At 41.4% G+C, this 16,394-nt stretch overlaps 1 protein-coding gene and 1 long non-coding RNA gene across 2 annotated transcripts in view; one reads left to right on the forward strand and one right to left on the reverse strand.

The window, feature by feature from the left end:
- LOC105680199 (heparan sulfate glucosamine 3-O-sulfotransferase 5) overlaps window positions 1–16,394 on the forward strand; it is an 80,982-nt gene that overhangs the window by 36,858 nt on the left and 27,730 nt on the right. The gene's annotated exons all lie outside the window — the stretch shown is intronic.
- LOC112212392 lies at window positions 7,367–13,030 on the reverse strand. Its single transcript, XR_002946211.2, has 4 exons — window positions 13,020–13,030; window positions 11,393–11,396; window positions 11,192–11,196; window positions 7,367–7,468 (listed from the first exon to the last, which is right to left on the reverse strand). It is a non-coding gene; the product is annotated as an uncharacterized LOC112212392 (long non-coding RNA).

The raw sequence follows: 16,394 nt of genomic DNA on the forward strand, positions 1-16,394 counted from the left end.
GGAAGGGAAGTATAGCTTCTACGATTGTACGTTTGTCCTTTACCATCTTTTTATATAAACGTTTTTTGTACTTTACAAGTTGTTTATTCGTATCAAATTATTCCAACTCTCTCTGTTGATAGCCGCGAGCGTAAATTTCAATCGACGCTAATTATCAACGGAGATGAAGGTGACGTAATTCGGTTTCAGAGTTTCATGAAATTTCTACCATATATCGGGTAACTTTTTGATTCGCCTGATCGAACCGCCTTTGAAATTCCACTGTACGCATGTAGCATATAGAGTATATTCTTACTTACAGTGTTGCAGAATTATGTCGGTAGGTTTGAGGTTGAACGAAGCATAGTGTATACAGATTAATCAAATGCATCTTGTTGAAGGCATTACGCTGTTGAATAATGATCTTTCGGAATACATTCAGCTTACCTCTCTTTGGGTGCCTTATTTGCATGAGAAGCAAACATCCTACATGTGAATTAATGAAACTTGAATTCTCTCGAGTATCATTCTTTCCATGGATACGACATGCTGTCTCTTGGCTATTGCCGTCAAAACGATCTTCTTAACTCTTACAAATTTATAATAACCATTGTAATATGTAATATCAAAGAAAAGATATCGGTCTGTAATTAAAGCTTTTAATCCAGTTTCTTTGTAATTGAAATTACACTACCTCGATGAAAATGGTTCGTTTAAAGCGTTGTCTTACTACTTGCTCGAGTCTTTTTTCTTTTTTCAGTTGCGACAAATCGCTGTAAAAGAACGAATAATTGGTCTTTATTTACGTTTGAAGGCGCGTTTCAGCTGCCTGTCGCTTCTTGAATATTATCTCTGGTCTCGTTCCTTTCGGCCGTTTGTAGTTACAAAGGTGTCAGCTGCGTTCGATTTCCATACGTAGAAACGGTATCCATACTTTTATCGAAAAATCCAGCCCGCCGTTTATGTTTAGTGGGCTTATATATTCGACTTGGATATCGACTTCATATAGCTATAGCTGTACGATACGTATAAACGATGCGTTTCGTCGAAACCGAATGGACTACCATCGACTATGTATGCGATTTGTTTGAAGATACGAAGATGTATATCTCGAACGATCTTCGCTTTTTAGGAATTATTTCTCTTGTACAAATAATCTTGTGAGATTTGTAAGTCTGCTTTTTAGTATTACAGACATAGGAAAACGTATTTACACGATCGTTGTTATTTTTTAAAATAACCAAACAAAGATGCAGTTAATTTTTATCGATAATCCACAATCTCTCGTTAATACGTAACCTTCTTGCGTTCTTTGGAGCATTTTCGACCAAATCGTATGCTTTCATCGTTAGAAAATTTTTCAAATTCGAGGAAACCGAGGAAGAATTTTCCTTGTTACGTGCGACTTCTCGTTTCAACTTTGTGCCAAAGATTTTCTTACAGCATGAGAGAACCTCGAAGGTTCTTTTTTCCTCTCTGTTGAAATAAAAGCGAGTGTGAGACGTAAAAGACTGAAAGATCTCAGCAGACACGAAAGTTAATTCGTGCGGACATTAACCTCATTCGCGTGTCTCTGTATTTTAAACATCGGCCCCTGCCTGCAATTAATCGACCGACATCGTCGAAGAGTATGCTCGCTATTTTGAAATATTTCGGTTCGACGGAAGTTTCTTCGAATCTCTTCCATTTTGCCTGTAGCTTCCGAGTTTCTTCAGAGAGTCGAGTTTCTGCTAAAGTGTGCCGGAAATGCTGCTCCATAGTTACAATTCGTAGAAAGTTTCACGAGGATTCGGGTATAGCTATACATTCGCCAGCAATTCTACGTTTCAAATCTCTTGGGCTCTGAAATTTTTGTCCATGGTGGAACTTCTCGCACGTAAAATATGTTTCGCTGCCCGTCAAACATTTTTGTACCTGTAGGCGAAAAATGTCGTGATTCGTCAAATATCTTTTCGTCGCCAACGTCGAACCATCGATCTTCCCTCGCCTCGCGTCCTTCCCTCCAATATTTCGAAAAACATATCGTTCTAGAAACGTACCTACGCGTGGAATACTAGCCACGATGCTACGATAAATACGTACATCGAATAGAGCTTGTTTCTATATCGTACGATATCTCGTAGATATTAGAACGTCGCCCTTGTTTCGCAAAAGAAATACGACGAGCGCGATACAAATATAACGATGTATCTTCCTTTACTTTTACCTCGCGGCTGTTCGTAAGAGATTTCAGGAACACGACAAATTTCCTTACCTCGGCGGGCCAATATCTCCTAGTCAAGTTGATCAGCAAAGAAAGAAATTTTCTCTCAAGTGCAGTTTCCTAGACGTGTTATTATATTTTACGGATATATGTGCGTATTACGTTTCGAGGAGGCTGATTTTTCCGATTTAAAATATCGCTGAAAAAAGGAGAATAAAAACGAGGAAGAAAAATCACCGACGGATATTCCTCGCTGACTGGCGTTTTCCTCGATTCCCCTGTATCCTCCTATTTTCTGATTCTCGGCTCGGTTAGCAGGCGCGTTCAAGGTCGATTAATAAATCTTCATCGGTGGGGAACGGGACCGGGTAGCTGGCGCGATCAGTTCTGGCTGAGGCTGTCAACGTTAACAATAACAAACGCCCGATACGGGGCCATAACCCTGCGCTTGCTCGTCGATGGACGTCCGCGTTTTCACAGACGCTTTCAGCGTTTCACCCGTCAGTATGCATAACCTATTTTTTCGCGTTTCTATGCCGTCACGTGAACCGAATAATGAAAGCTATCGAACAGGCTGAATCTTTTAGCCAACGTAGTTCGATCTGGCCGTACATACGCGATGCGCCTCCGTTTCTCCCCGACGTGTTACGTAACACGACTATACGAATGCGCGCAGTCGAAACCCCTGCCATTTAACCTTTATCCTGTCGTTTGAATGGGGAATCACCGCTGCCAAATAGCGACGATATACCTGACTGCATTGTTTCGCTAATGTCCCATCACGACACACGACAGTCTCCCGAGGATTCTACGTACGTACGTACATATTCCAAGAGTTAGGATTGCTACTGGAGCTTATTAGAGTAAATGGCTGATTTCTTTTCGGTAAAACGGTAATGAACCGTGATAAATTAAGATCGTTTAATCGAATTATCGTCGAGCTGACGGAATAGTTTGTACGGTTAGTTAACGTTCTTGCGTACCAACTTCGATAGTTTAGTTTTACATGGTTTACATTAACAACGAATGTACGAAATTGCTATTTCGATAAATAAGCTTCTCCCTTGCTTATTAAGTTATTCCTCGTCCGTGAACCCTGGACCCTATCTCATCCATTGATCATCAAAGTTACCCTCTACTTTTCGATTCTCCGACCTTACGTCCTGTACTTTCAGCCCTCGGTATATCCTCCAACTGTCTTCGAAACTTCTGTTGGACGTTTATATTTTGCAGTTTATTAAATGTAACAAATGGAAGCCTCACGGATAACGACAGTTCGGCTCACTTTGGTTCAGAAACAATCATCGAGAACGAGTTTCTGCGTTTCGTTTAAACTCTGATCTTCGATCTTTGGCTTAACGCGGGAAGAACGAGAACGAGACGGAGTTGACAAATACGCATTCGTTATTCAACGAATCGTTTCGGTCGATTCTTTTGACGCTGTTGAACCGCGACTGGCTTTGGTCGTGATTGCATTCGACCTCGCGTGGGACACATGGGTCGAGGAAGGTTGGCACGGGAAGGGCGGAGGTGAAGAATGATGTAATCGATGCACAAGGGTAGAGCGTGGCCGCGACACTTGGCCTTTGCGTTGCTCGACGATCCTCCCAGCCATGGCAGCCAGAGAGAAAAGTGGCTGCGCACCTCGCCCCCTCCAACCTTCCTCTTCGTGAAAAGCGTTGGAGGAAAAAAGTTGTAGGGGGATCGAGTTAGCGGAGGACGTGTCTGTCCTTGGGAGAATCGGCCAATCTCAAACTTTTTCGACTTAAGTTCGAGATGCATCCCTCTTTGTTGCGTGTAACGTGCAAGAGTTGGAAATATGACTAGCGGAACTCCACACGAACAAGGTAAGCACTGCTCTCCATCGCTCAACGTCACGCGCTCCTTTTCTCATTTTAATTATTTCAATTTTTCTGTCGTGGCAACCCAACGAGATCGTCGTCAACCACGTTAATTTGCATAGGAATAAAGGTTAACACAGATATCAGATCAGACGAAACGACAAATTTTAAGGTGTCTCGAGAATTTCTTCAGCGTGGTGTCACTCGACCATGAGTTCGTGTATCTGATGTCTTTGGCTTATCTTTATGATCGTGTAGGGTTCTATCGGAAATAAACGATCGGATTTGCCTAATCATCTTTCCAGCTCTCTGTTCTATCTACAGCGATTCGCGAAATTATTCCAACACTCGTAGAAACTTTTTACGTACATGCTATACGAAACATCTTGAAGACTCATTAGTACTGTAACGAGACACGACTACTATCGTGGCTATATTGGTAAAATTTGAAACTGATCTGAAAAAGTAAGGTCGGTCTATAACGAAAGCGAATGAACACGTTATACGTTCGTCGTTATTCCGATAACGAATGTACGAGTTGAATTTTTATCGTATAATTGTATTCGTAATATATCTATATCGAGTTCCAAAGATGGAGATAAAATTTATTAAAAATTCCTTATTCACAGCTACGTTCACCTTCCACTGCGTTTTCACGTTCGACATGCTCCACGTTTAATTAAACGTGCCTGACGTGCTTTTCCTATCGCTTTTCGAATACGTGCTAGAAGCCTGATTTAGCCGTGTTCTCGAGGACCGACTTTAAAGCCCTTACGTGGCACCACCTCTCGCCTCAGTACGTAGTCCTTTCAAATTCTTCTTAGCGGTGGAAAGTGAGAAAATATTGTCGAGTAATCACGTTCCGAGGATAATGCGTTGTTGGAAACCACGGAACAGGCGGAAACGCGCACGATTAGTAAACGTGTAGAACCTTACTTCCACGTGATACGAGGATAACGTCGAGAACTGACATTTAACACGCAATAGTCTCTTACGCTGTTACGGTATTTCTATTACTCATTACCTGCAAATTCAAAGTTACACACGTAAATGAGTTAGGATGGTATAGCGCGTGGTTTAGACAACGAGGTGGTGACCTTAGCCCTCTAGCCTTTAAGGCTGGTTTAGTCAAGTAGCGAGTAAAGTCGGATTTACACAGTTTGATGATAACGGTGCCTTCATCCTCGTTTCATCCTCCAAAGTGAACAGTGTAAATTCGGCTTTACCAGCTACTTCACTAAACTACACGGCAGTGTCTGAACCAGCCTTTAGCCGATGTACGATTAACTCGTAACTAACTTTCGGAAAGTTAACAGGCGCAACTTGTTTTTCCAAACTATAATACGTCGCTTATTCGTTTAACCGTTTGTGAATCGTCTCGGTTGGATCGTGTTTGAAGAAAAAATCATCGGTAACGAGAAGGAACACTGGGTACTTGTTACATAAATTCCACGGTTATACAAACCGTTCGTTCCTCGACGTTGGTGTAAACGAGGATCTACCGTACTCTATCTACGATTATCTTTCGAAGGATTCGCCGGCGATGAAATTACGGTGAAAGGTAAACGATGCGTCGATGATACATAGAGAGGCCGCGAACGAAATTTTAACGATCGCCCGTTGAAGTCGTAGAGGAAAATTAGGGCAACGTGCTTGACCCAGGTTTGTTTTCGCGATGAGTTACGAAGGAATGGCAAAAGTTTAACGCGTTCAATGCGAATGTATCTGGTATAAGCGCGACGCGTGAAAAATTCCTCGCACGTGTCACGTTCGTTCCGAGTCTTTCTGCGAACAAAACGGCTCGACCTCGCGGAAACTTTAAAGTCACCCTTGTCGCGAACAATAAAAAGAACATAGGAAATGCTTCGCGCGCCATTCTGCGTAACACGCGTTTATCCGATTTAGTTGTAAATAACTGCGCAAAGAATCGCGACACAGAGTCGTAGAGAAAAATTGGTAGACACGTAGTGGAAACGGATATCAAGGAGCATGTCTCGTTAAATACGACTTGTTTACGTGAACGTGTTTATTTTTAATTATTTTAATAAATAAAACTGTTGAGGTTTCGTGCTTTATCCATGAAATAAAATGTTTTTGATTATTTGCACTTTTATCTTTATTTTATAATGCAATTCTTATATCGGGAGAAGCCAGCTCTTTGGATGTAAAAAATAACATACTTAACCCTTTAACCTACAACTATGGGCATAACCCGTATTAGAAGATCGGGCATAGCCCTATCGGGCACAGCCCCTGTCGGACATAGCCCCTGTCGGGCATAGCCCCTGTCGGACATAGCCCCTGTCGGACATAGCCCCAGTCGGGCATAGCCCGTATTAGATGATCGCGCATAGCCCGTATTAGGTGAACGGGCATGACCCGTGTTCGATGATCAGGCATAACCCGTATTAGGTGAACGGGCATGACCCGTATTAGGTGATCGAGCATAGCCCGTATTGGGTGAACGGGCATAACCCGTATTGGGTGAACGGGCATAACCCGTATTGGGTGAACGGGCACAACCCGTGTTTCTGAGTAATCTACTCCAGGTTTCTGCCAGAATCCCCGAGCTGCAAGCCTAACCTTATACTTATCTGGGTCCCTCTTTATTGCAAGCACCCACTTACAGTCTATAACGTTTCTGTTCAAGCGCCTTTGCACAATGTCCCACACATCTTTACTTTTTAGATTGTCTAACTCCTTCATTATTGCATCAGTCCACTTTTGAGCATCTGGCCCCCTCAGGGCTTCGTACACATGCACAGGTACACACATGCTTTGAGTTTTGCAAACGGTCGCAGTATGAGCGCAACTATCATATGTCTTTGGTTTATGTAATCTTGCCGGCCTCCTGGGCGCTATCGATGCACTCACAGCTTCCCCCGGATTATACTCACTCGTTAAATTGTCCATGAAGTAGTCAGTCTCCCCTTCATCGTTTTCGCCATCACTTTGTGTTTCGACGTCAGTCCGGTCAACTCCAAGATCCAAGTTCAATATCTTCTACGTCCCATATCCATTCTGAGGACCTCCTTTTTATATTGCTCGTCTCCATCTTAACACTCTTGTAGGGAAACGTATTCTCTTCGAACCTGACATGACAAGATATTATTACTTTCTTGGTCTTTGGCAGGTAAATCCTATAGCCTTTGACCTGCCTGTCGTATCCTACAAATATCCCCTCATCTGCCCTGCTATCGAATTTTCCTCCGCTTGGACTTCTCAGGTACCAGACTCTGCACCCAAATACTCTCAGTCTGTTGATCTCTCCTTGGATGTCACATCCCTTACCTTTCCATAATTCCAGTGGGATCTTGTCTCCGATAGCATAGGTTGGGATGGGCATAGGTTTCTTATGTGACATGCCGTCTTCACAGCTTCCCCGCACAGATAGTCAGGGAGCCCCGATTGGATGAGTAAACATCTAGACATCTCAACCAGGGTTCTGTTTGCTCCTAGGGGCGGTCTTCCTGTGTAAGGTGCCTTTCTCTTTCAGGTAATTTTCAAAATATTCCCCTGTGTACTCACCTCCGTTTGGTGGGCACTTATTTTCGACTGGCGTAAAGCCTCCACTTCCATCTGGTATTCTTTGAAACACTTAAGTACTTCGCTCTTCCTACTGATGATCCTAACGTACATGAAACGAGAGAAATCATCGATGAAAGTCACAAAATAATTACCTCCGCTTAGCGACTTTCATTGAATTCTGCCATTAATGTGAACAATCTCTAAAGGGCGCTGACACATGTAGTGAGCTGTCCTCGGAAATGGTACTTTGATCATTTTTCCTTTCACGCAGACTCCGCATAGTTCCTCGTGTTTCCTCGAGTCCTTCTTCACGCTACTTACAGGGATTTTCCTCATCGCATTTCCATGCAGGTGACCTAATCTCTCATGCCATGATACTTTTATATGCCTTCGCTTCAATGACCTCAATGTCTTCGTCATCTTTCACAGGCTTCTCCTGATCGTTCTCCACGAAAACGTTTGCTACATGCCTTTCAGATGGTATTGTCTCTAGGTAGTACACATTGTCTCCTACCTTTGAATCGAATATAACGTCCCCATCATCATGTGTACCGATAGCCTCATCCTTCGTACACACTGTGGTGACACATTTCATTGCTGTTGAGGTTATTCGATGTGTAAACAGAGAAAACTCGTGGATAAATTGTAAGGCAGAAAATTCTTCGTCGCAGTCTTTTGTCTACATGCTGTCGATGGCTTCAGTGCTTGAGAAAACTAAAAAGACCATATGTAGAGTTTTCTTATAAGTGGTAACCACTTCAACAAAAACAATAGTATCGTTTCGATCGAATTTCGTCGATGCCCACTTCTATCGTCTATCCACTTGTTTCTATAGCAGACTGTATAACGATTCGTACGATTTTAACGAACATTCCGATTACTGACTCCGTTGATCTAAACGCGCGTCTGTATTCCAAATCCTTCGCGTTTTGAAATTTCTGAAATTATTTATTGTTGATTGCTTGCCTTGCCTTGCTTACGTTTCTATGGCGTGCATTTTATTTCATAGAAAATGTCTAGATGAAACGTTTTACCTTATTTCGCGTGTTATTCTCAACGTATGTGTAAAACAATAATGTATAGAACAATGGAATAATAGTGTTTAGAAAAACGTGGCTTCAAAGCAATATCGAGTTCATTAGTACGGGTGAAATGCGCGAGAAGAAGCAAATTAGCTCTGTTTGTTAGCGAACACGTCTGGGTTTGAGAGAAACGGAGAAAGAGAGAGACCGGTGGGAGGCGCAAAATTACGCGATTCAAATTCTGTTCTGCAGAGTATGCGTGTCTACAGCACCGTGTATTTTCTCTGAAATTGCTGCGATCTTTTGCGCATTAACCGCAAAAAGAACTCGTACGTTCCTACCCTGTAAAAGTGTTGCGAGGATCGTATTTTGTGTCGTCACGTTATTTCATCGTTACCTTTCCAGTCTCGTTCAATATCAGATTCGTTTTACTGTTCTGCATTTACGTTGTTACACAGAGTGACCTCGAGCAGAAAAATCGTCGCATTCGAACTAAAACCTTCTATTTTTCTTACGTTTCTTTTTCTTTTTTTCTCAGAAAAGATTATAAAGATAGAAATCGGAAGATATTATCGAAATATACGCGAGCGTCGTTAGATTTAAATCTTTTCGATCTCGATCGGATTTGAAACTTTCGTAAAACGTACACATTTGTGGTCCTCGGATTTTCGATCGTGTTTTCAGTAGTACGTTGCGCTTTATTCCGACGTCGTGAACATTCCAATTCGCTTTTCCAGGGCAGACCTGAAGGAGAAACGGTTTCAGGTGAAACAGGTTTCAGTAGTACGGTACGCTTTGTTTCGACGTTTCGTGAACGGCGGCAATTCGTTTCTTCGCGGGGTAGACCTAAAAAAGAAACAGTTTCAGGGCAAACCTAAAAAAAGAACAGTTGCACCTGAAGAGAAGTGAACTGGAACGTTCACGAAACGTCGGAAGAATGCGCAACCTACTACTGAAACCCGAAGAACCGCGAGTACGTCGAGATAAAAACGATTGAGAAATGTTCGTTTCGCGCGACCTACGTTTTACGCGACACTGCGAAACGTCTGTTCAAATTATTTTCCTATAGAAATCATACGTTAACGATGAGTTTCGCCATACGCGTTTTCGATAGCCTTTAACCGAAACCCAACAGCTGCCAATCCGTTTTATTCGGAAATCTATATACAGGGTGCGACCGAATAACATGTACAAGCGGACACGAGTTGATTCCTTATGAAAAAATAAGAACAAAATATGGAATAGAATTTTTTCATTTAAGGCCTAGTTTACGAGAAAATCGACTTTGAAAATCTATAAAGTATAGTTGAACACACGCACCCTGTATATTTCTCCGATACTCGATTGCAGCCAGGTGTTGCTCGTAAAAGAATTCCAGATAGAACGTTCACGGATAGCTGGCAGACAAAGGAAGGTATTTCGAGAAGTTCAATGTCATCTTGGAGAACGTATTGTCTCATAGTTATCATTTTTATAGCCTCGCTTGACCTAGGTTCTCGCACAACGAACGATGAATCGAGGGTGCACTCGATAATGACAACGGTGACCTGAAAATTGTGTCAAGAATACTCGATCGCGACACTGAAGCAACGAAGGCGCGTGCCACTTCGAAGGGTACGAAGAAACAATTTTAAAACGTAAGAATAACCTTCGATCTTGAGTCGTCGGAATCGATAACACGCCAACTATTATTCCGCTGAACTCGCGACGTATTCCCGACGCGGTGACATATTTTCGTGAATTTTTTTTTCCTTCTCCACAGATCGAAAGATTATTTTTAAGAGGTTGCTGCTCGCGTTACGATTGTTTCGCCGAGTTGTTACAGGCCGATTACGAGCTGGTAACTTTAAATAAATAAAGCTGGATAACGTATACGGCGAACTATATATTTTACGAGCCATTTTCTCGAATATTCCAACAAATAGTAATTTCTTTTGTCTTCATTGTTCGGTACGTTGCGCTGTTTTTATAGGTTTCACGATAAGTATACAGCAAAGTCTCGAGTAAAAAGTTCTCGATAATCTTGAGGAAACAGCAGCGAGTTCGCAACCTTGTATTTTTGATTACCATGACTATAAAGCATCGTATCCTTAGTAGATCTTTCGCGAGAGGTGTTACTTATCTTGGAAGATTTTTCGTACTTGATATGCAGGTTACATTTATTCAAAGACATTTCGTTCTTCGAATTAACATTTCTGTTACGTCGGGCGACACTCTACCTAGACCAGGCCAGACGGGAACCAGATGTCCGCTCATCCTTACTGCGTATCCTCGATAGTCTTAAGGACCCATGATAAATCTCAGTAATTTGCTAGCTAAGGTCCTTCAGACGGAACAAATATCTTTGTTTCTAAATCATTTTCTAAAGATTATTGTCTACTACGGCTTGACACGGGAAAGTTAGTTTTTCTCACGTACGATGCTTCCCATTAACAACTTTCTATCGAGGGCGGCTAAGACCCTTCCTAGCCCACCAACCTTCGTTTATCCAATCAGAAACAATGTATACTGTTCTCACTTTCCTGACCAAAAATGTCATGAACAAATCCGATGGTGCCGTACGCTAGACACACCCATCGCTAGCTTTCCCCCGACACAGCATCGGCACTGTAACTTACTTATTCTTCGTCGTTAGAACAGTGAACAAGTCATTACCGTGTCAACAGTGTACCTCATAAGTGTTAGAAATATAACTTTTATAACCCTGTTAATAGCAACGTTATAGTTACTCCTCTCCTCTCCACTCCTCTTGTCTTGACGGAAATCAGGGGATCGATCAACTCGTGATGTCGATTATTATAATCGTAACGGGAATTTACGACTCTCGTTGACGTGTTCCCTGGCGATTGCGTCTCCCCGCTATTGGTCGAAAAAACAATTTCTTATCCTTTTTATAGGAATTTCGTATAGAAAATAGGAATTTATTTCATTTTCGGCGTTAGTGGGCAAATGATATTTCATAAAAGGACGGTCATTGAAAATTTTATCTGCAGACCTGAAGTTTTCTCAAGTTACGATAACATTTATCCGCGGGAACGTTACTTTCCAGACAAATGCTTGCTTATCTTGGTAATACCCGCTCTCCATTGGTCCAGCATATAAGTTGACCCTTCGATAAAAGAAGATAAATTTCAACCTGCTATCAAGATCCCAGCTTTATAATCGTGAGCAAATTGTAAACGATTTAGCGACATACACCATTCTCTGGTTGACATTTTGTTCGAGCAAAGAATAATAAAATTGACGTTCCGCTTCTTTCTTTTTTGAAATCATTCGCGTTACGTTTACACTTAACACGTTGACTACCAACGATGGTTATCGATGACGAGTCTCATTTGTATTCAATTTTTTAGAACGATTAAAAGAAGATAAATTCTTTACAGTGAAGAAACTTCGTCGATGTTTTAAATAACTTTGTTAGAAAAATGTGCGCAAATACAATATGATATTTTACAAAAGTTAAAGATAATATTATGGCGTGGTATATTTGAATGTATCGCGGCACCGGCAGATATATAAAATTCGTCCGTGTCGACCAGCAAAAATACGGTCGGCGAAAATTAGAATATCTAGAAAATATCGTTCACGGTCATTTTCGTGAAAATATTCGAGAAATTGAAGAAAAGATTAATTAAGTATATGTATATATGACATAGAAGATAGAGCACGAAAAGCGTACATAGAAAGATGAGATTCAGCCATATATTTTGAAAAGTTTGAAAAGCCGTGTTTCCATAGATATGTACAACGTGGCTGGAAGTTTCTTCGAAATTATCGATCCGATTCGACGTAGATCGGCCGTGGATAGCAAAACTTTCCACAAATTTCGCGTGTTCCGGGCACATCGAACATTACGGCTTTAAAGTAGCTATTCAAACCCTGGAAAACGATCGAACCGTTCTCGTCGAGCCGAACTCTTTTTGCTTTCGCTTGTACGGCGCGCTAAAAAGTAACTTTCGTTGTGGAACCAGTGCGGTTTCACGCAAGGCCGTGGCGGTGCTTCTTCCAACGAGCAGCGCCAGTTTTCACCATTTCAAATAAGGAAAAGAGCGAAACGTTTTAACACGATACACATTAACTGCTGTATCGAGTTTCATTCGTTCGAAATCTCCTCTGTAACCAAAGAAGAACTTGAATATTAGGTCGTTCTGAAACTTCCTGGTGGTTTAGTTTCGAAACAACCTGGCTCCTTTAAAGTGGAACGTTACCATCGAAGGAAGATATAATAAATTTCGATCTGCTACGATCGGTCTAACCTTGTAATCCATGCTTACGGAATATTCGTCTCTACGATTCTCTCGTCGACATCTTATTCGAGTAAAATTCAAAAGTACGAGCTGGCGCGTATTCCGGATTTTTAGCTTTCTAACAGCACGTTTCGCGAACGTTTCGGCGCGTTTCTACGGGGCACAACTCGCTGGACAGATGGTACGTTTACCGAGAAACGATTCTGAAATTTTTACAGGAACGCTCGTTCATTTAGAAAATGTGAGATTAGAGATTGCGAAGGGTGGGAAAATGCTATTTCGAGCTTGATGTATTATCGATACGACTGACATAGAACGTTTCGGCGACGTGCTATTGAAAACACGAACGAAAGTCCGAGAAACCACAAATATACCGCATTATGTATTTATGGTAATTATATTTAGCGTGCACGATTTTAATAGACTTTAGATGGAAATTAAGTTGGTTATACTTGGTAAATTGGAATAAATAATAGAAATTCCCTAGACGAAGTAAGAGACGCCCGTGTGATATTAACAATCACTGGCAATTGCTCCTTAATTAATTCATATTCTACTAATTACGTATATTTCGTTCGAATGGAACCTGTCTACTTTGATAATGGACTTGTTATTTTCAATTACTACGTTATTAACTGCTAGCAATTAGTACGATGCAAATATTAATCGATATACGTTGTTGATAAAATTTAGACGAACGATATTTCTCGATTAAATAATACAATACCTGCGCTGCCTTTATTATAATTGAAGTTTCGATTTATTTATTTATAGCTAGTCGATATCCTGTCAGTTGCTTCGTCAAACATTTTCAACCTACAAAATCTGCTATTACTTGATTGAAGTTCGTAATTATCCGTTTACGGTTAATTGATATCGTGTCGATTGTTGCGTTGAATATTTCCAATCTACAGAAACTGCCGTTACTTTCGTATACGTTCGATGGAATTATCCTGATTGGCCGAAGAATCGCGTGGGTCTAAAAAATTGCAAAGATAGACTTGCTCTTTAAAAAGTTTAAGATAGAACTATGCAAATGTCGATCGATCGATCAGATTTAAACGAACGGGGTTTCTCAATTTTTGGAAAGCTGCGACGAAAGGCGGATCGGTGGAAGGACGAAAGTTTAGACAGCGATTGGAACGTACGAAAGAAGAAAAAGTTGCGCCGTGAGTTTCGCGTGCTCGAGGCGCATCGCGCGAGTAACGTTCCGTGGCCGAGCGTTTAACACGTTGAAAAGCGGCGCGCACGATGAAACAAGCCGCATACATTAGCGATCGTTAGATAGCGTTTCCAGTTTAGGGTTTGAATAATGTTCCTGGAAACGTTCTTAAATCAAGCGAAATAAGAATAGCTCGAGAGCTTTTCCCTCGAGGCAGCACGATAGGCCAATTCCTTCGAGCCGAGAACTTCCCTTTTCAATTTCCTCGCGTCCCAATTTTTCATTAATTAGAACCGCTCCGGATGTTAATATCCGACGGGATATGAATTTTAATCTGTTTAATCAGATTGTCTCTTAATCGAAGACTCGGTATAATTACCGAATTCAAAGTTATTAAAAGTGGAACAATTTCAGTTGGGTTGGTTTTTGCAAATGTTAGCACGATATGAAAGGTGAAAAGATAGGGAGAAATAAAAAGATTACCATCTCTGCAAAATTTCGACAGGCACTTGCTGCTGTCGTTCGCTCACGTTCCACGATACTCGCGTGTTCTAACAATAATCGTTAGATTTCATTTATAATAATAATTGTTTGTTGATTGTAAGTTCTACCTGTTGTTCCTTTGTGATTAGGCACTCGTGAATCGGAGGAAATAATTGCTTTTATAAATAGTTGCGTTGGATCGTGAGTTTTGAAGGTGCTAAATGAGGTGTATTATTGCTCCACGTATAAAACGGAATAAAATAACGCGCGTTATTTGTTGCCGTTTATTTATGATAAATTGATTCGTTAAGTTGTAGAGTTGTGTGTAAATATCGCGTACACACGGAATACGTATGTTCGATAAGGTAGAGGAATAATTGTAATCTATTCAGAAGGTACAGCAGTATAACGCGTTATCGAGAATGGAAATAACAAGCGGCACGTTGTTGATGGAAAATAAAATAAGTAAAATGCGTAAGATTAGCCAGTGTATATGCTTTTCTCTCGTGTTCGTATTTTTCAAAAACTCCTACTTGAATCGTACGAGAAGTTCTTAGAATTACCGCGATGTTGTTAGGATATACACTCTTTGGCGATAAATATTTCAAAACAATGTGGCAAACTACGAACTTTAAGTATCGTAACGTTTTCAGTATCGTGCCGCGAGTTTTTCTAGAAAACAAACGACGCGTTTCCAGCTACGTTATATATGTATTAAATATTTCATGGAACGGAGCAACTCGTGTTACAAATTGTACGTACGCCGTTCATAGAGGGAGAAAGAAACGCGAGTACAAATACGCGAATAAAATATGGAAAGCTAAGTTTACCGTGAAAGAATAATCCGCTGCAATGGAGGATTATGTTCAAGGTAGCACTTACAACGATTAAAAACTAATACCAGGCTGCATTTACTCGACCTGCTGCTTTTCTCCAGGGTACTACGCGTTTATTTCAACAGACGTTACAACCTTCGAAAAAATGTCATTTATTACCAAGTAGTTGGAGAAAATTGAAGAACGTGTACCCTCTGCTAGACGAAACCGTGAAAACTTGTAAAAAGTCCGATCCAGAAATGAACGGCATGGGAGGCTTAAATTCCACGAGACTGCGTATCGTGGAGGGGTTGAAAAAATTCTCGTAAATTGCACGAAGATCGAAAGAAAGAGGAAACCCGTAATCATCTTCCCGCGGAAGTCGATTGATCCCGGAGGAAAAAACACGAGGGCGAATGTTGCGTGTTCTGTGTTGCATGTCGGGGATGATGGCAGCGGGAGGCGGTGAAAACCGACCTGATCGTGCCGGAGGAACCGTACGGCCTTTACAATACCGTCTGGAAACGGCCGTGGACGTTATGCAAGCGGAAGAATGTCGTGTGTTACATCGCCGAAACGATCGCACACCCACGCCCTACATCCTTGCTTTCATTCCACTGTGCATCATTAACCTCTCCGCTGTTCGATGTATCGATTCTGTTCTCGCGTTCTTCTTGTTTCCGAAGACCTTTCGTGACACAGGGTGAAACGGTTCTACGCGAGGAAAAATTCCAAGAAAATTCCTTTCTCGTTTCGTGTTGGAACGTGGTGCGAAAGATCGGTAGATCGAGAATGGAAAGCGTGTTTTTCGTATGTAAAAGACAGAGGCGCCTCTCTCGCGCAATAGCTACGGTTTATCGCTGTTTCGAGAACCTCGTCCACCGATTCATCGATCTCGCGATCTTAACTTATTTGCATCGAAGCGCGGATTATAACGCGCGCTGCGACTGCTTCTTTTCATTTCCATTTCAATCTAAATAATTCTTTTTTAAATAAATAATTTCCACTTTTTTCCTCTGTTATAAAAAATGTAAGATGCGATGTTTGCGAGGTAACACTGTCTACCGATCGTTTTGAACAGTAAATTTTCGATAAACTCCGTGAAGAATTCGGA

Source organism: Bombus impatiens, unplaced genomic scaffold, assembly GCF_000188095.3.
Source record: "Bombus impatiens unplaced genomic scaffold, BIMP_2.2 scf_0155, whole genome shotgun sequence".
Taxonomy (NCBI): domain Eukaryota; kingdom Metazoa; phylum Arthropoda; class Insecta; order Hymenoptera; family Apidae; genus Bombus; species Bombus impatiens.